Consider the following 20,524-nt stretch of genomic DNA (forward strand, 5'->3'; position numbering starts at 1 on the left):
ATATCACTCTTAAGTGTTTTGTCATGTCACACAGGGTCACCAGCAATTTCAGGATTCATTTTAGGAATAAGAACAACTAACAATCAGCAGAGGTGGGAAAGACATGGAAAGAGGAAGGTTGAAGAGATTCAAAATGCAGTATGCAAACTACTCAGAGAGAGTTTCATTTGCATGAGAATGCATCTATTTAAGCAGTCTATAACTTTCTTGGTGTGATAAAACTTGACACTGTGGCCTGTGTGTCAAAGGCTTTGCTCAACTGGAAGCGCAAACACATCAGGAGCAATGCTTAAGGCACAACCTTCCTGTGGCTGTTTGACCATTGCTGTCAACACACAGAGATGAGAGGAGGAGGTTGTAACCCAGCTGTGGGGTTAAAGTTGACATTGTACCGTTAACATGAGGATGGATATGTCACCACACTGCCAAATGACTCATCTCTGATAAAAAGGAATAAAGATTGAAAAAAAGAGGGGTAGAAGGTGTAAGTCATGCCCTCCTCTCGATGGCCTTACTATATTAATGTGGACCCTCCAAGACCTCTATTAAACTGTGCAAAGCTCATCTGGAAGAGCAGACACATCTTTTACGCTAACACTACTGTGTTAAGCATACAGGGAGCCTGCCAAGATGCCTTTAGAGGGTTAATGGGGCTCAATGCACCGCATAGGGGCAGAATGAGGATGTGTAGTGGGTGAGACACGGCGATGGGGGGGGGGGGGGGGGGGGCGGTTCCTGTTCGTCCACAACAACATAGCACCACACAGCTGGAGCACTGGTCCAACTCTGTTATCCTATTCATTTACAGCTCTGTTTGTGTTATGCTAAAAAATTGACTCATTTTTATATAGCGCCTTTCTACCTTAGCGGCACTGAAAATGCTTTAGATTGTCATCTCATTCACTCACTCACACACACACTAACACACTGATGGTGGAGTTTGCCATGCAAGGTGCTACCCTACTCATCCGGAACACTTATGGTTTCAGTATCTTGAACTAAGAGAAAAAAAAAAAAAACTTAGGATGTGTAGTAATGTGATTTTCTGAAGAGTAGTTTTAGTCACAAATCTTGTTGAACCCTTTTGAAATATGTCAAAATTGTATTTGCTGTATTTTATTTTCCCACTTCCACACAGTAATTTATATTATTTCTGATTTATTATTTGATAGAAGAGATTCAGCATAATGTGTGATAAAGTGTTAGTTCTCAAAAATATGTACAGTTAGGCTCTGTGCATATGTGGTTTTAGTAGGTAGATAACATGGTTTACATCCAAACACCAGGAACTCCTAGAGAACAGACTCCATCCACACTTCATCACACCAGGATCCTGTTCTCCATCGGCCTTGAGCACAATCTACCCATCAAGCACAGGACCCCAAGCCAAGATGTTACAATGGTGCAAGGAATCTTCAAAGACACAGCAGTGTCGTTGCTGAGCCAGCCATACTTTTGCTGTGGAACAGCCCAAAGTCCAAGCATGTTGCAGTTATCTATAACCCCTTTACACACATTTCTAATGAAAATATTGATTCACTGATAGAGGTTTTACACAGTGCATCAAAAACATCTCTGGTTTGGTATTCAAAAAGGGGTGAAGAGGTTTGAGATGTACTGGAAAGCCAGCTATAAGGATGGGCTTGAAGTGAAACTTCATCCAAAAAAGTATGTCTTGCCTTTTAAGAATACATAAATAGGTGTCTTGATGGCACAAATATGTTTGTCACTTCTTTGAGTCCAGAATTCAGAAAGAGCCAGCAATGAATACATATTTATCTTGTCTAATGGCTTCAGAGAGCTAAAGACAAAACTGGCAGAAAATGTTGATGTACAAACTCTTAAACACGTCATCCATTATAATCTACATCTGCTTTATTAAGCCGTTCATTAATTCAACACCTGAGTAAAAACAAACTGTAACACCTCTAGTTTTGTGTTTGCTCAGGGGAGCACAAAGTTGATCAACTGCAGCATTCCGTTGAAAACATCCATCCATCCGTCCGTCCATTTTGTATGCTGCTTATCCTTTAAGTGTCACGGGGGTGCCTGAACCTATCCCAGCTGACAGGGTTCACCCTGGACAGGTCGCCAGTCCATTGCAGGGCCATCAGGAGCAATTAGGGGTTCAGTATCTTGCTGAAGGATACTTCTACATGGTCACTGGCGGAAGTGAGGATCAAACCAGCAACCCCTCAGTTGCTAGACGGCCACTCTACCCTTAAACCATGCAGCCCCTCCATTAAGGGTTGCAGGGGGTCTTTATGATTTGAAACTTTTACATTGTTATTTGAGCCACTGTTAATATAAAAACTGTTTCAAATACTGAAACAATAGTACCTCCAAATTCAACACAAATGTGTCCCTGGTCCAATCACATTCCTTATGTTAGGCTTCCATCTCCTCTTGGTTGTAGCTTCACGAGTATATGTGTACCTTGTGATTCTCTCGTGTGTGCGTGCATAAATGCATGCAGAACTTGTAAATGCCTATATTCATAAACCAGTGTACAATGACACATCACTGGTCAGTGAAAACAGCAAGCAAACACTTGCACAAAGCACATACACTTCTGAATAGTTAATCTTTGGCTCAATGCTCAGGCCACTTTCTGAACACCACCATGTCTATGATGAGATATCGAGCTGGAGCTTCACACTACACTCTGATTTATAAAAGACCATCTCAGAGCATGCTGCCGTTGTCTCTCTGTGTTTCACTGCTGCAGCTCTTCAACTTTGAAAGGTGAGGGGAATTCACAAGGAGTGGATGGGAAAAAAAGAGTGTTGTATATGTGTTGGGGGGGGGTCAGAACAACACAGCAAAAAGTGTTTGAAAGTTACTGACAAATTTGAACTTGGAGGAAAATCGGATTAATTCTAGAATAAGTCCTAACAAATCAAATTAAACACCCTTGAATACACCAAACAAGTGGAAAGCAGCTTTAGGAAAAATACAAAATGGAGAGAGGGGGAGGAGAGGCAAGAGAGGAGGGTTTGTTTGCATCTGAAACACCTTACTATCTCTACATGGAATCAAATCACAGCAGCCACTTGCTCTCTACTTTTTTTCTTTTGTCAATAGCCGATCAATTTAGTATGGCTCAGAACATTGCGGTAAACATTGACGGAGTCATTTTCTGGCATATTAATGTTTACATCCAATCAGCAGGATGTGGGGGCAGCCTAATTAACTCAATCAGCTTGAGGAACGCGGCAGTAAATGAGAGCCCCACCTAGGGACTGTACACAATTGATCACTTCAACAGACTCTCCACTCAATTGTTTCTTGACAGCACTTCAGAGCACCGGAATTAGTCAGGGTACATATGGTGATTAAAATGCCTGTTTTTTTGTTGTTGTTGTTTTTTTTTGCATTTCTCAAAACCATGTTTGAAAAAGATATTGCCACCATTGAAAAGAGAGGAAATAGTTGGCATAAAGCAGCTGAAGCAGAAGCTGCACAGTAATATTTTCAGTTACTCCAACCAGCAGTTTAATTACTACTGGAAGAGCACAAATGATCAAGCTGAATATGTTCTCCATTTTGGAGAAATGATTTCTTTCTCTGGCATGAAATTGATCAAGAATTGATTTGGGATGGGATTTGAAGGGGGGATATGGATGATTGCAGACAATCAGGGAGTTACATCCAAGTAATACCTTTATACTATGGTCGCTTTCTCTCATGTAACAGAGCCAGAAGATACTGGGTGTCACTTGGAGTGTGTGCATGTTTGGAGGAGCTGGGAGAGGCTGCAATATCAGACCAAGACAGAAAAAAAAGCCAAAAAAAAAACCCATCTGAACCCAAACACAATAATAAAACCCTGGCATTATCTGCTTCGCTCCCAACACACACACACCCTCTGCCTCTGTCCATCTTTCTCTGTCATGCTCCTTTGCTATTTCTTTTTCTTTTTTTCTAAACTCGCCTTGCCTCCTCTCTTGCCACCCTCCCCATGTATGAAAAATCAGCAAATAAAAAGTTACATTAACCCCACAATGACCTTTCCCACATAATACACTGCGGCCTGATGGGCCAACCCAGGAGCTTCATCGAAAAGCTGTCATTCTCTGCTATCCCAAGCACTGCCTGGGGAACATTTACCGGATAATTAATATATTAAATGCATGAAAAATAGTTACACAGGGGCCCCTTTGTCAGCTCTTCTACCGCATGGGGGAAGAGGGATACAGCCTGTGAACCATCAATATACAAGCATCCTACTTCAATGGGCCATCATAAAAACTGCTCATAATTTTATGGCTTCATTCACAGCCCCCGCTGTAAAGGAAGGCCATATTTCCTCATAATTCACTGGAGCTCGCCATGGCTTTTTTATGATTTGGCGGTTTTAAGCCGCCGCTGCCGCTGCAATTATGGAGGTGCTCCTGGCCCTGGCGTGAAGGACGGGCAGGGGTCAGTGATGAGCAGAGGCATGACGGAGTGTGAGTGAGGGCCTCAAAACAGGCCAGGCACACAAACACACTTATACACACACACACACTCTCACACACACACACAAAACCACCTTTGGCCCTGCGCACTGTGGTGAAGGTGGAGTGCAGCCAACAGACTGCCACTCTAGCCTGCTGCCATCCTGTCCTAGGGGGTCCACACTCTTGCACTACGGAAAAGTTGCAGATAAATACAAACATTTTTTTGTTGGAGGAGTGAAGTAATATAATGTGCATACACTTCTACTGCTGTAATATTATTATGGTTACTATGTCAATAAAGAGCTAGCACCCAAAACTAAATATTTATTGAGTTTTTTTAACTTGTCCATGGCACTTCCACCACCACCAAAATGTATCCACTGTAGAAAAATCATTTTGCCTGAATTGCTAAAATAGCTATAGAGTCAGACTCTGATGTCATCATAGGTACAGAGTTTCAAGAACAGATGCTTGAAACCCAAAAAGAGAGAAGAAGGCAGTATCTCTCAAAGTGCAGTGAAAATCCCTACGTTTGCATGATGGTAGTTTCTTTAAAACTAAACTGTATCAGTCCAACTGAATTTTTTTCTTTTCAAAGTTGAACTTTTGATCTTTGATCTTACCTAAATAATTATTTTGGGACCAACCACTCCTGGTATATACAGTTCAGGTGGCCTGAAACTGGCCTTAGCATTCTGCACATGGTCCCACTGTATTGTGAAACCAAGAAGTCAAAAAGCACAGAGTCAAGGGGGGTCAAGGGTCATCATAATGGGAAAAAACTAAACAATACATTTTCTGCACAGACAAGAAGATAAACTTTATGATGACTAATTTTATGGCGTTGGTAGGTTTTCTTTAAAGGTGCTTTCCACTGATTATTATTTTTTCTATATGAAGCAAAACGGAAATCACAGGAAAGTCAGATTGCATTCCAGCTGTGAGGGGGCATACCCCCACCTACTGTTTTTTTTTGTTGTTTTTTTTTATGCAGACATAGAGTACTGCCATCAAGAGAGCAGAGGTAAAAGGGAGTTACTGTTACTTTAAAACCTGCTTCCTTTCTCACACACCTGGCCATCATCAAACTTTGCAGTTCAGATGATGGAAATGTGTCAAGGGATACTTCTGATAAAGTATACTGGTATATGTTTTTAAGGTGTTATGGTCCTAAGGGAAGTTGTGTGAGATCTGATAAATTGCCCTTCGGGATGTGAGTTAGGGCTAAAAACAAAAACAAAATTTTAAAAAAGGGTGGGGAAAACCAGAATTGATGTATCAAGACATGTGTAGCTGCTGCCCAAGTTTGTTTTTTGTTTATTTTTATTTTGTCCATCACAATGATGAGGATGACTGTGATGTAAACTCATTGGAATTTCTGATTTGATAACAAAACCTCAGGTAACCCAAAGGTTTGTTAAGACGGTTTATATGGAAAATTTACATTATGTAATATGTATATAAAATATATATAAAATATATATTTCACCGTGGGTGCAATGCATCTGGCTTCAAAATGTTCTCCAGCTTCTCTGCAGACATAAATAGCAATGATGAAGACTGATGAGTTCAAACTTGGACTCATCCATCCAGATTACCTTCTCCCAGTGATCATCAGTGCAGTATTTGTGATCCTTGGCAAATCGGAGGTGTTTCTGGACATTTTCAAGCATCAGTTATTGCTTCTTCTTTCCCTTTAAGTCTTGTTCCATCAGTTGTCTTGTTATGATCATTCTGGAGGCTTTCCCTGAATCTGATCTGAAAGTATTCATCTCTGCCTGAATATCAGCAGTGGTCTTCCTTCTCTCTCTAGTGCTTAAAATCTTTGAGGTACCCCACATCTGGTTCAGTTAACTTTTGTTTCCTGTCTCTTCCTTGGCACATTTTGTAAGTACTCGTCTTGGCAATTGACTCGAAAACATACTTGACCACACGATGAGATCACTTAATGTCTTTCCCTATTTGTCTCAGAGACAATCCAGCATCATGATGTGTTTTAATGTTGACTCTTTCATTTTCATTGAGCTCTCGATGTTCTACCATTTTGAACAGGAATAAGGAATCAAGGTCAACCTATTGGGTAGTGGTCTAATAAATTTGTTAAGCAGCACAAATATACATAGACACCATGTATATTCGGATATACATACAGAATATTTTTTCTTACATCTATTACTCTCCCTTTCATTTTGTTCTTAACAACTTATGAACATCTGAACAGGAGATATTGTGCTTACTCACCCTTCGATAAAAAAGAAATAATAAATAGATACACACACTTATTATACAATTTCCTTATAGTCGATAAGTGATTTTCCAGTGCCACCACCTACAGAAATTCAGAAGACTCAATGGAAGGTGAAATGCAAAGAGATTTACCTGCATTGTATGAATTAGTTTGACATAGCCTTGAATGTACGGGATTTGTTATTATTATTGATCATTATTGAGATGAAAAATTAACATACTTTAATACAGATGTGATTTTTTTTTCCTCTCACTCTGCTTAACTGTCGCTTCTAATAGTCAGGATTACAAATTAAATATTGAAAAGATAAAGCAGTACTTGAGTCCTAGCTTGACCTTCTATATCAAGCCTGACCACAGAAGCCTGAATCAGTATTTTGGTATTAAATTGCACCCTGATGCCGTTTGTGTCACATTATGAAATACTAGCAGTACGAAATGTCTTTTGGAGGAGGAGGACATTTACTCCAGAATATCAATGTGGTTTCGTGTGGGATCTTCATTTTTTTCTTCAGGCGTGTAGTTCATCAGAATAGATATGGCCTTCTACCTCACAGCCCCCTTTGACAAGGGTAATATTTAATGAATTGGAGTATTATCAATCCAAAGGTCTGAGGGTATATCATGATTACGTATGTGGTATGGCAGTCTAAAGAATTCATTTCAAGATATTTGTCAGGCTTCAACTGGGTCATGTTTCTGTTCTTTGGATTTGCAAGAAGAGACAAATCATATTCCACTCACTTCAGAGTGTTCACATCAGTGTGATCACTATTATGGCACACAATTACACATAATGTCTCAAAATTGTGCAGTAGTTAATTATTACAATTAAAGAGCTCATGTACATCGATCAATGTAGGAACATACGTCGTGAGGGAATATGCATATTTAGTGTTTATATGACATGTGGGTGAATGTCCATCAATTCTCAATCAGAGTGTGCAAATATGTGCTGTGTGGTTCTACTTGTGTGGCATGCAAGCAAACATACGCTGACTATAAGTCTATGTGGATGTGCGCCCACTTGCCTGTGCATGCATGTTTGCTCATGTGTCTGTAGAAGGATAACAGCCCAACGCAGGCACCAGTTAATTTCCCATATAAATAACATGCTGCTGTTTAGTCACACAGAAACCAGACTGAGAAACGGAGGAGGAAATGTACTAGTCATACATGACACTCTCAATGTGTCATATAGCATATACAGTATTCTATTTATTACAAAGTCTGTTTGTCAAATTAGACACAGAGCACAAATCCCACCCACTCCAGAAGAGAAAATGTATCACTCACTGTTGACTTTGCATTTCATTAGGGTTTCCCATTGTCAGTTATTTCTGCTGGCAAAATACTAGAAGATGTCTCGAAGTTACTGTGTGGTGAGGTACACAACTACCTGAGAGAACATCCAAAGTTGACACAGTATGTAACATGAGGCATCATTAAGAAGAATCTTAGAATGTGGATCTTTGCAGTTGTGCAGCAACTATTTTGATACTTGTTTCATTTAAACCAATTTATTTTTATGTATTTTGAAGTACCACAACAGGAAATGGTAATGGAAAGGGCAAAATTTCAAAATTCTCTTTAGGTTTTGCTTTTGAAGTCTTTACGCTCACAGTCAGCAGCTAATTTTAGTGGGTTTTCAAAATAAGCCAGATGTGCAAACTTCAAATTGGTTCAGCTGGAATTGTTGTTGTTCATTGTCATTCAGGTGTTACATTGTATATTTCCACTGTGCTGAAATCAGTTTCTTACAAAGGAAATCTGTTCCTTGTCCACATCAATGTCTGTGGACCACTGGGTCTTTGGTAAGTTGTGAGGATCACAGTCCGACTGTCTTCCATTAAGGCAGATAATCATTCATGTTTCTCCAGGGGCCTGTGTTATGAAGCAGAATTAGAGGGTAAGTGAGGTAAAATCAGACTCATCCTGGGATTTTCTGTAAGTAGTTCACTATCCAGCTCAAGAATTTATACGTGATTAGAGAAATTTGGAAATGAACAAGAAAATTACATTGACAATATGATTTATCTTGCATTAACAGTATGATGAGATAAGTGCAGCAACCCAACTCAAATTGGATCCACACCTGATTTTTAGTCTTTTTAATGAAATTCAAAAGGAAATGTGTTTTGCTATAAATCATTTAAACATTTAACTATAAAATAAATAAATAAGACTTTCGACCCAGGAGTGAAAACTGCCCTAATTTCAATCAAGCCCCTCTATCATTTGTTTACTGTTATGAATTAAGAAATTCATACTGTATTGAACATAACATCAAGTAGGGTGGGAGCTGCTGAGTCACAAAAGATGGAAAATTCTTTAATTAGTATGCATGATACTGATGAGCAGTCTGAGTGTTCACCACTGCATTAAAACCCATTGGATGCATTCTGGTTTTGAATGTAATTAATGCTCAGTTGTCTATTACACATGGAGGATCCCTCCATCATAGAACTGTTCTATGATGGAGTGAAATAACATACTGAGGAACACTGTGATTACTTCAATAAAACTGCTTAAGAGCATAAATAATATCAAAGTTGTGCATCCCTCATTCCTCCATTGAAAGAAATGTGACTGTAGGCTTGGTGACAGTGTGGTTGTTTATAAAATTACAGTCAGCTTCATACACCACTGAGACAATCTAATCAAGCAGTACAATATTTATGCAATCAAACACAACAAATCAAAACTCATTTGTTGCTAATGAGAGCATTTAGTGCCACGAAATTAGCAATGTTATGAGTTTGATTTAGTTTTTTAGTTTTTGATGTTCAGCATTAGTACAAATCTGAGGCTGCAACCAACCAATGTTTTTAGTGTATTGAAATTAATCCCAATTTGTTAGTAGCATGGTAAATTAACTCAGATCTCCCATTTAGGCTTGGATATGATCGGCATATGCCACCTCTCAATCCTCTTCTCTTTGCTCAGGGGAACCACATTCATTCGCTTCCAATTCAAAGAAGAGGAAGGGAGGGCAGAAAAAAAAGAAAATAAAAAAAAAAACGGCTGTTGTAGCCAAACTGGCGAGCCAGCATTGTGAGTGTACAATATGGAGCATAGGTGATCCCGGAGAGCTCACACTAAGCAAGCTTAATCCTGTTGACTAAGAATGGGCACAGGGAGCCATGCCAGCCATCATTGAGCTGTGGGTGTATAGAGCAGAGACTGGGGAATTATGGCAAGGGTGGTCCTGCCTCGCACAAGCGATGGCTGCCAATGGCTGTCATTGGGCACCAGTGCTGGGACAGGCTTACCAGTCGGCTGGTTCCTTGCCACAAATCCCCACTCTCACTAACTGGAAGTGCTGCAGGCCAAAGCTTTCATAGCATTAACTTGGGAGGTGTTGCATTTGAGTTCTGAAATGTATAACATCCTGGTTACAGTGGTGAGGACAGTACCAACAGCTACTGGCAGCAGGGGATCTGAGAGGATATAAATTCCAGGGAGGTATTGCTGAGGTACTGCCAAGATATTTTATAGAGGTAAATGTCTCCTGCACAAACACTGGTAGCCATAGAGGATGTCTGTAAGTTTGTCTGTCCCATCAGTTATTTGGATCAGACCTATTCCCCTCGCACACTCAACAAACATCCTGTTGTTGTTCAACCAGAAAAAACATGGCTACACCTTATGTTTGGTGAACAGGATATACACTGCATCGCTAATGATACATACTAACATGCTACCACACTGAGGATGAATAAAGCAGAGTGACTCGGTGGTTTTTGCCTTTCTGTGTGGTGTTGCATGTTCTCCTCATGTCTGCTAGGCATTTCTTTGGGAGGCTCTGGTTTCTTGTACCATTAAAGACATTTATGTTAGGCTAATATTCCTGCTGGAGCTCCTGACCAGAGCAATAGAGATATGGAGTTGCTACACACAAATGCTCACTACCCTGTAGAGGATGGGTTAAATGAAGACTTTTGTTGTCACCTCATAATACAGGCTGAGGTAAGGTTATGTCACAAACAGAGGCTGTGAGTATTTCAGATGGATTAACCTGTGTTTGAAAAATCTACCTGTTGATAGGCTAGATTTGCTTTGTTGGTGTTTTGGTGTATTAAAATGTTAAAAAGCTTTTTAGTGTGCAATGTCTGTACTGTATGCTAAGAATTGATTAACCTACTCAGTAAACAAAACAAAGCTGGATGGAAATACATTTGGCTTCATCCTAAATTAAACTATTCTCTGTGTTCTTTTTTTGACCTGAAGATTGCACCACACACATCAAGTCTCCAAAAATGTGTGTAGATTTAACAAATCACCTTGAACAAAAAAAGAAAGTTGAGTTGGTGCTAAATGGAAAGTCAATCTTCCAAGTCCAAATGATGTATCAAATGAGTATATTCCCATCTGGATTTGATCTTCAAAACATTAGTAATAAATTTACTCTCTGTGATGTTACTGTTCTAGACAGACAATCAGGTCGGCTATATTTTGATTGCTAACATGCTACAAGAAGAAAGTGTACATGGTAAATCTTAAACACATCACGTGATATAACTCACTGTGAAAAAACACTAACAGCTTTTCTTCCAGCACTCTGCCCATGACTTAAGGGGTCTGCAGGAAATGTGGAAAAGAGTCCATAAGGATCTCGTGCCACAGCCGACACACAAATGCTCCCGCTTCCAGCATAATGGATCCTACTGTACTTTGCTTTGCTATGTCTTCAAAGTACAATCTTTTCCTTCCATCCATCCATCCATTCATCCATTTTCTTCCGCTTATCCTGTTAAGGGTCATGGGGGGGCTGGAGCCTATCCCAGCAGCTTTCAGGTGTATGGCAGGGTTCACCCTGGACAGGTCGCCAGTCCATTACAGGGCCAACACATATAGACAGACAACCATTCACACTCACATTCATACCTACAGTCAATTTAGAGTATCCAATCAGCCTAGTCCCCTCTTGATGTCTTTGGACTGTGGGAGGAAGCTGGAGTACCTGGAGAGAACATGCAAACTCCACACAGAAAGATCTTGCCCGAGCCGGGACTCGAACCCCGAACAATCTTTTACTTTTGGATGAAAATAAAATATGTGACGTACCAGCAGTGATATATGCTCTAAATCAGGATTGGAACTATTTCAAGAGTTGCTTAAGTAAGAGTTTTTGTTATTGCAGTGGTAAGAAGTTTAATGCTCGTTTCTCAACATTTGGTTGCAGTTATGGTTTCTTGAAAAAAGATGAGGGAAAGGAAAGAGAAGTGAGGGAATACATGAATGGAGCAGAGAACAGATGAGTCACTGTCACTGATCAGACTAGCGCAGACTCCAAATCACTGGTGTCCACTGACAATATAAATGCTTCAATATCAGAATGTGCACAGCTTTCAGGACACGATGCCCTGTTTTGCGCTTCGAAAGAACAATCATTTCTATGCTGTGGCTTGAGTGGCAGAATACATTCTCTAATTCACGTTCATCCCAGCTCTGAAGGTCAGGATTTAACAGCTTGAAGAGAGAAAAATCCTATTGAAACCTGTTGAAATCTCTCACTTCAGATTAGCCCTGTCTAACCGATTAGCACGTTCTCATGCATGTGGAGCCATAAGGAGTGGAGACGATGCCACTTAAAAGCTACATTGTTCTGCAGAGTGAACATGTCAATCCTAATACCTTTAGCAGCAGTTAACAATCCATCAGCAAACTGGCAGTTTCAGACACTAGTTGAGTCTTTTAGTGATGAGCCAATACCTTCCTGAGGCATTACCCAAGGGTGTCATCTTCTAATACCATGATCTAGACTGAGGGAGAATACACAAAGACAGATGTTAGACACATTGTCAGTGTTATGTTCTCCGGAAATAAGAGCTGCTTAATCAGCACCAACTGAGGTTAGTGAGCTGATACAGTCCAACATTTTCCACTGACCACCAAGGGGCTTTCTCTTTCTGCCTTTGGTGCAAGTAACAAGGTGGGAGGGACTCCACAGTGGGGCTCTAAGACAGGATGACAACCACCTCCCCATTAAATCATCCCTACCTCCTCACATCCATTTCGACCACCCTACCCATTTAATCATTCTTCCCGTCTCGTTTCCATCAGAGGAGGCTGTTCTTTATGAGCTGTGTCGTCTGGGCCAGCAGACGGGACAGCTAAAGGCCAGCCGTGCCACTTGAATGACTCCAGAAGGGGAGCAAGCATGCCATGGGGCAGTTAGTAGCACAGAGAACATTCCTGCAAGCAAACACACACACACGCACGCACACACACACGCACGCACATATTTTGTACTGTATTTGTGTGAATGCAAAAAACACCACTAAATCTTGTGTTCATATTTTCTAACATGTAACTCAAACTGACTTCTAAAACCAGTTTTTGTCTTACTATTTTTGAGTAAAAGTGTTTACTTTAGCTCATTTTTAATGAGTGTCCTTGTCAACACATACGTACTTTGCACACAATTTCATCTGAATGTCATTTTGTCTCTGCTCTTTTGTCTTTTCATACAAAATCCAAAATATTCCAATTTAACAAGAGTATTTCTACATGGGTATTATGGATCACCTTGGGTCAAGTCCGGTAACACTGTTTGTGAACTCTCTATCACTCCTGATTTACATCAACCATGGGTCTCAAACAGGACCCTTCTCACAGCAAGGTCCACTTGCCCTTCACTATGGGTATCACTCTGTCAGACTCACAACCACCAGACGGCACGCCTTGTTAAATTGGGAGAAAGGGCCTTGGGAAACTCTTGCCACCTTCTCCAACAACAAGAAGAAGTCATCACTCTGGTTACGTCAAGGTTGTTTGGCTGCATTTCTCTTTTTGCTAATTGCATTTTCATGTTTGTTGGTTAGCCTGATGAGGACTTTAGTCTTTTCAACAGTCTATGTAACTGCAGAACATAATTTAAACCAGTGGTTCTCAATTTTTCTGTCATGCCACCCCCCAGGGGACCGAAATTTTTCACACACCCCTGAATTGAAATACAATCGAGAACCTGATAATAAATTTGTTTATCTGTACAAACCACTGTATAGTTGCTGGCACCAGCATTCTGCAATACAATCACCTGATTATCACAATTGATTTTAATGAGCTGAGATAACATCTGCAACAATTTAAAACAATTGCCAAGTTCAGTTTATTCACTCAATATAACATTTATAACTTTTAAACAAGTCTGATCAATGTGTGATTTTCAAAACAGAGGAAAAAGTGCAAATGATTCACTGGGATGTGCATTTTTATAGACCTGACTGTATTCAATTTTTTTTTGCACATATATATTCAAATTTGAAATTTTCAATGAGATCCCTAACAAACACTGGATTTTTTTTCAGTACAGAACAGGAAATGCTCACTAAATTGGACAAAAGAGGATAACAACCATTGATTTCACTTTGTAAATGTATCAAGAACGTGTTCTGCACCATCAGTCCCATTCATTGTGTATATGTGTTGTGTGGTATGAGAGCATATCTGCACTGTGCCAGGCTGAGTGCAGCGCAAGGGTGGCATGGTGACAATATGAGGCCAACTTTAATCAGCAACAAACAGCAGCAACCGCTTTCTCAGTTAAGTTACGCTAAAACGATTAATGAAATTGATAGACAGACCTAGACACGGATGGCTCGCCGTCAACAAAGATGGACTGGCTAGGTGCCCAATTCGTTCTAATGTCCGTTCTTTAGTTCCCCTCACCCAACAACACGTACGTATTGATCCAAATTACATCAATGGGATCATAGGTAAAGAAATAAGGATGTTATATAACAGATCGATAGACATGCAAAGTGTGATTCACATTCATACATAATGAAATGGTTAAAAATGAAGGCGTTATCAAACGGCCATACTGTAGACAATGGCATGCCACTTCATGATTAGGGATTTAGTTCTATGAATTAAAAAGTTTCAAAAAAGGCTTACAATCTCAAGAGCTAACTTGAGCAGGATGTTTTAAAATCACCATGGGATCACTACAAGTGATACCTTCATTACAACACATGGCATTACAGTCATTTGATCTATTTTTAATCTCACATAATATTCATAAGGGTAGTTTTAAAAATGCCAGGTTGCTCAGTGAGATAATTTTATAAGGCTGTGTGCAGTGGCCTCAGTGCCTCAGTGGAGTATCTGTATTCTCCAGAGTGTATTAATCAAAAGCACTCTGTATGTAGTCTCTTCTAGGCTGTGGATGGTGAGATTAAGAATAAGTTGCTGTTGAAAAAGATGGCAAAGCCCACAATCAGTGGCTAAGACAACAAGCTGTATCTCAATAATCACCAACTTAAGATTTCATGTGCATATAAAATGTGACAATCAGTGGTGTGTGTGTGTGTGTGTGTGTGTGTGTGTGCGCGCGCGCGTGTGTGTGTGTGTGGTGGGTGACAGGGGGACAGCCCCAGTGCCAAGCAGCTGTGAGCAGATGTCAGTGTAAGTGAGCGAGGGACTTGGGAGAGAGAGAAATGTGGCTGGGCCAACCCTCTAATTTACGCATGAGTGGCGTTGCACCACCGATATTTACATTTAAATTGATGTTTCAGATACTTAATTAAAGACGAGGACTGGGCTCTTCTGGTCGGCAGCGGCCTCTTCCTCATCTTCCTCCTCCTCAGCAGAGTGCACAGACTGCTCACTGGAACCCGCAGCACTTCCCTGAGCCCTGTCAACAATATTTCACTGGAGGCCAGTTAGTGACAATGCACTCTGTTTTGCCTTTATGGTAATTTTCTGAGGGCATTATTGAATACACAATGCCCCCTGGTGGTTTGTGACATCAGCCTGTATACATACACAAAATGCACCTGCTCTCTCTGTCCTCTGGCTTGTAAATAATGACAGTCACTGAGTGTGTAAAGAGTGTGAATTTTAGACTTGCATGGGACCATTTTACCCCAGAAAACCTTGTATTGTCACACTGAAAAAGTGATGTCAAAGTGCCAAATACATAGATAGATATCAAATTGGACATATGTCGCGTTACATTAATGTGTAAAGAATAACATAATTTTACAAATTCTGAAACATGAAACCAGATGAAGACTATCAATAGCATTATGTCTTTATCATATGAAGAAAATTTCATGTCAGGTTATAAGATCATTAGTCAAAACACATCAAAACACAGTTCATTCCCTCCAAAATGACCTTGTGTATTTGCAAGTTCCAGTTTATACAGGTGGTGTCTATGTTGGGTGCAAACTTACAGGCAACCAGTGTTTTCCATTAAATTTTGTGTCAAATACATGCTGAACATGGTGTTGAGTTTGAATTTTACATTAATGGAGTTGTACACTTGAAACCTGTTTCTCCCTGGAAATTTTTTTTTCCCCTTGTGTATGATGTATTTACCACAATCTGTATTTGAATCTCTCTTCTTTTTTACTTTTATCTCCTTTTTGTATTTAAACTGAAAGTTCAGTGTGTGATAAATACCATGTGCTCAATGATTGCATGTGCACATTCAACCGAGGTACTACAGCAAACGGAAAATACAACACTGCCATATTATCATTCAAAACAGTTGGAATATGGCTATTGCTGGCAAATAGAGAATACATCCAACTGACTGAGTTCATATTTTATATTCAGCTTCTTTCTGATGTTTTGTCAGATGTAAGTGCCTCAGTTCAGTATAACTCTTTCACTATGCCCTGAGAGATGTATGTCTCTTTGGCTGCAAAATACTGTCTGCTGCTGTTTTTGTGTAGGATTCTGAGTGTTTGTGCTGTTTGGTGTTGGGCAGGTAGTGTACAGTGGGTTTATCTGAATTTGCCCCTGAAACCAGCAGCCTCCTGCTGATGTAAATGAAACACTTGAGACTTGTAAGAATGAATTGAGCTGTAAAACCAAAAACAATCAGTTGGATGATATTAAAACCAAAGAGTTGGGAGGACATATCTGTGGGCTTGTCATGATGAGCAACACTTCTCAAATTACACATCCGTTCCACCCTTGGGAGAACTCCTCATTGTACCAAAATGAAGGTAAAAGACACTCTGTACACACTGCAAAGTTTACATTTGGCTTACACTTGGAACAGACTGGAGACATGCTTGATGTGTTTGATCAGCAAAATGGAGCATGCATGATTTCTAACTGGTCATACTGGCCATCGACATTTACTGTAAATGTGTGTTTATGGCTCTGACCTACCGCAGCACAAACTGAATTGTGGCTATGGAAATTCTTTCATTTTGAATGCCTGGAGGACACAAAATTTTTTTTAGATGCATCATGAGATAACACTGTAATTAATTACAGTGATTACAGACTACAGCAGCACAGGGATACTATAAACAAGGTATTCAGAATATTTGTAAACCCTCAACATATGTGCTACTTTATATAATGCAAAATTGCTTAAACAAGACGTTAAGGAAAGAATTATAGCCAATGGTGTAATTGATAGAGATTAGTGCCAACATCCTGTCAGCCAGGTGTGTGTGTTTATTGTATGTGTGTATGTATTAATCTCTTCTGATAGCTGAAGTGATACAGTGAGCTGCATGAACAGGGTCTACAATGAGGCCAAAGTCCTAATGCAGTGGCACTCCACTACCGATGAACCATACTCCCAGCATGCTCAGCTGTCCTCACAGGGGCCGTCAGAGGGACTGCCTGACTGCCCACAGGCCAACTCCTCTCCACCACTTGCTCCCAAACAGCCTTTTAATAGCTTTTAAAGGAGGGTTATTAACATCACCTGCTAATTATGTTAAGGACCTAATTAGGGAATGAGAAAAAAAGGCCTTTTTGTCTAATTAGGTTTTCTTTCTAAGTACACTGATAACCAAGGGAATGCTGACATCTCAGTAGAAATGAGAGTGCAATGAGCCAGCGAGAGGATGCTTCAGAAAAAGAATTAACCCTTTCATCAGAGCCCCAACTCTATTAACAGGCCACTGGCAGAGTGCAATTACCACCCAAATCGTTTATTTGGGACGTGTTTATCTGGAGTGGGAGTCTGCATCATTTAGTGCATTATAAACTCAATAGTAGCTTCATTAGCAATTACAGTCGGTGGGTGGTATTACCTGCCGGATAGTCGACTGCAGCCTGATGATATCAGTTCTCGCCACTGAATTACAAGGCAGGGACCTAATTTTTCAGCCTGCACTGCCTGATCCTTGCTGTTTCCTCCACTCATGCGCTACCCAGCTGGTGTACTGCCAACAGCACTTCCCTGGGCCGTCAGCTGCAGCATGGGAATGGAAAGAGACAACATACAACGGCTTAATCACAAGGCAGGAACAAGAGATGCCAGTGCAGGAGCAGAAGTGTGTAGGGAAGAAATGTGATACTTTTGGCTGAAGTCATAAGTTTGTGACATGACTACAATGTCTTAATATGCAAATATAAGGCAGATGTTTGGCTGCTGAATACATTGATTAACTTCATCTAACAATTTGATTTGATTGAGTTAAGTTTAGCAGGTTTTGATTAACAGAAACCAAACTCTTTTGCTTTGTGTTGAAGCTTTGATTTGTTTATTATATACTGACAGATTGTAGCACAATTGCAAATTATTATTAGTATTATAATTTTTATTACTGCTATATAATTATTGTTATTATTACGAGTGCTACTATTATAGATAGATAGATAGATAGATAGATCGATAGATAGATAGATAGATAGATAGATAGATAGATAGATAGATAGATAGATAGATAGATAGATAGATAGATAGATAGAAGAAATCATAAAAATATCCCCCTCACCCTTGTAGGGTAGTTCTGTGTCATCCTCTAGATTGGATCTACCAGAGGCCTGGGAGCTTGAGGGCTCTGCACAGTATCTTAGTATCTTGGTCCTAAAATCTGCTGGGGCCACTCTCCCAGTTTGGGGTTCACCACCCTGGGTACTCCTGTTGCAACAGAGACCATGCCAGCCTCGACCTTCCACATCCGTTCTAGCTGTTCTTTTAACCCCTGGTACTTCTCAACCTTCTCTTGTTCCTTCTTCCTGATGTTGGCGTCAGCTTGTATTGCCACATCCATCACCACTGTCCTCTTCTGCTGTTTGTCCACCATTACTACCAGTTGGTTCATCAGTAGCTGTTTGTCAGTCTGGAAATTAAGTCTCACAGCACCTTAGCCCTGTTTTTCTCAGCCACTTTTGGTGGTATGTCCTACTGGGATTTGAGTACTTCTAGTCCATACTGGATACAGATGTTTCTGTACACTATCCCCGCCACTTGATTGAGCCTCCTCATGTAAGCTTTTGCGGCTAGCATCTTACACCCCGCTACCATGCGTTGGACTATCTCAGGTGCATCCTTACACAGCCTGCACCTTGGGTCTGATCTGTTGTGGTAGACCTTGGCCTCAATAGCTCTTGTGCTTAGCGTCTGCGCTTGTGCTGCCATGATGAGTGCCTCTGTGCTGTCTTTCAGCCACTTCCTCAACCTGGCAGTTTAACATGCCATGTAGGGGCTTGTCCATCCACATCTGCTCCCTCCTCAATCTCGTCAGGTTTCAGCTGTCTGAGGCATTCACTGCGCAGCTTGTCCTGAGGGGCCATTTTCTTGATGTACTCTTGGATTTTCAATGTTTCATCCTGGACAGTGACTCTGATACTCACTAGTCCTCATCCTCCCTCTTTCTGCTTAGTGTAAAGCCTCAGGATGCTGGACTTAGTGTGAAACCCTCCATTTATGGTGAAGAGCTCTCTTGTCTTGACGTCTGTGGCTTCTATCTCCTCCTTTGGCCAGCTTATGATCTCAGCAGGGTATCTGATGACCGCTAATGTTAACATGTTAATGATGGCTCAGACCTTGTTCTTACCATTCAGCTGACTTCTCAGTACTCGTCTTACTCTCTGGAGGTATTTGGCAGAGGTTAACCCCCTTGCTGCCTCCTTGTTATTTCCATTACCCTGTGGGATCCCAAGGTACTTGCAGGTGCTCTGGATGGCACCTATATTTCCTTCTGGTAGGTTGACCCCTTCGTTTCTGGTCATCTTGCCCCTCCTTGATACCATACAGCCACATTTGTCGAATCCAAATGACATCCCTATGTCATTGCTGTAGATTCTGGTGATGTGGATCAGTGAGTCAATTTTTTGCCTTCTCTTCCATGGAGAGTATTGCTTCTCCATGCTCCATGTCCATGTCTAGTTTGTACCCTAGCATCTTCAGTATTACTTTTGACGTACTATACATCATCTATGATGGTTGGCATAGGTATTGTATTCAGCGCAGCATTCACATCCACCAGTAGATTTTCTGAGGGTACTTGACAACTCAGCTTTGGTATTCGTCGGTGGGTCCAGGATTCTAGCTGGTATACGATCTTCCTTAGGTCAGCAGCTCTTGTATTGAGGCTGTTCACATCTATTGAGGCTTGGTACCCAATCTCAGTTGGTGGGGTGATGATGACATCCCTCTGCTGACCTGTTGTCCTGGCGCCCCCTTGCCGCAGCATTGTTGTTGTATCTCATTAGTCTCTAGTTGTGACAGTAGTATAATAATAATGTATAATTTCTGTGTTTATTTCTGTGATTAGCATATATTGATTGCGAATGGGAAATTGTGATACAGCCCTGTACAGTGACAAAATTGAATTTTGAATTTTGACTCTCCTGTTCCTGTGCATGATGCATTTGTTCCAAATTGAATGACATAACTGTTATAGAGATACGGATAGATGTGTAATGCCTCCTCTTACACTTTCAAAGTGGTTTTGAGGGGGAAAAAAAACAAAGGAATTTCACTACCTAACAGAAATTTTACCTGAAGAAACTCTTTAAAGAAGCTGAGCTAGTAGCAGGGTTCACTGAAAAAAGAGGTGCCTCCAAATAAAACTGTTTCCTTTACCTTTGCTATATTTTTTTAGCTGAATTACTTAGCCAAA

At 40.6% G+C, this 20,524-nt stretch overlaps 1 pseudogene; it reads right to left on the minus strand.

The window, feature by feature from the left end:
- Nucleotides 1-17,776: 17,776 nt before the first annotated feature.
- Nucleotides 17,777-19,652, minus strand: LOC147254526 (uncharacterized; annotated as a pseudogene).
- Nucleotides 19,653-20,524: the final 872 nt, after the last annotated feature.

Source organism: Aulostomus chinensis, chromosome 10 (assembly GCF_037954235.1).
Source record: "Aulostomus chinensis isolate RoL2024-O1b breed Wild chromosome 10, RoL_Achi_v1.0, whole genome shotgun sequence".
Classification (NCBI taxonomy): domain Eukaryota; kingdom Metazoa; phylum Chordata; class Actinopteri; order Syngnathiformes; family Aulostomidae; genus Aulostomus; species Aulostomus chinensis.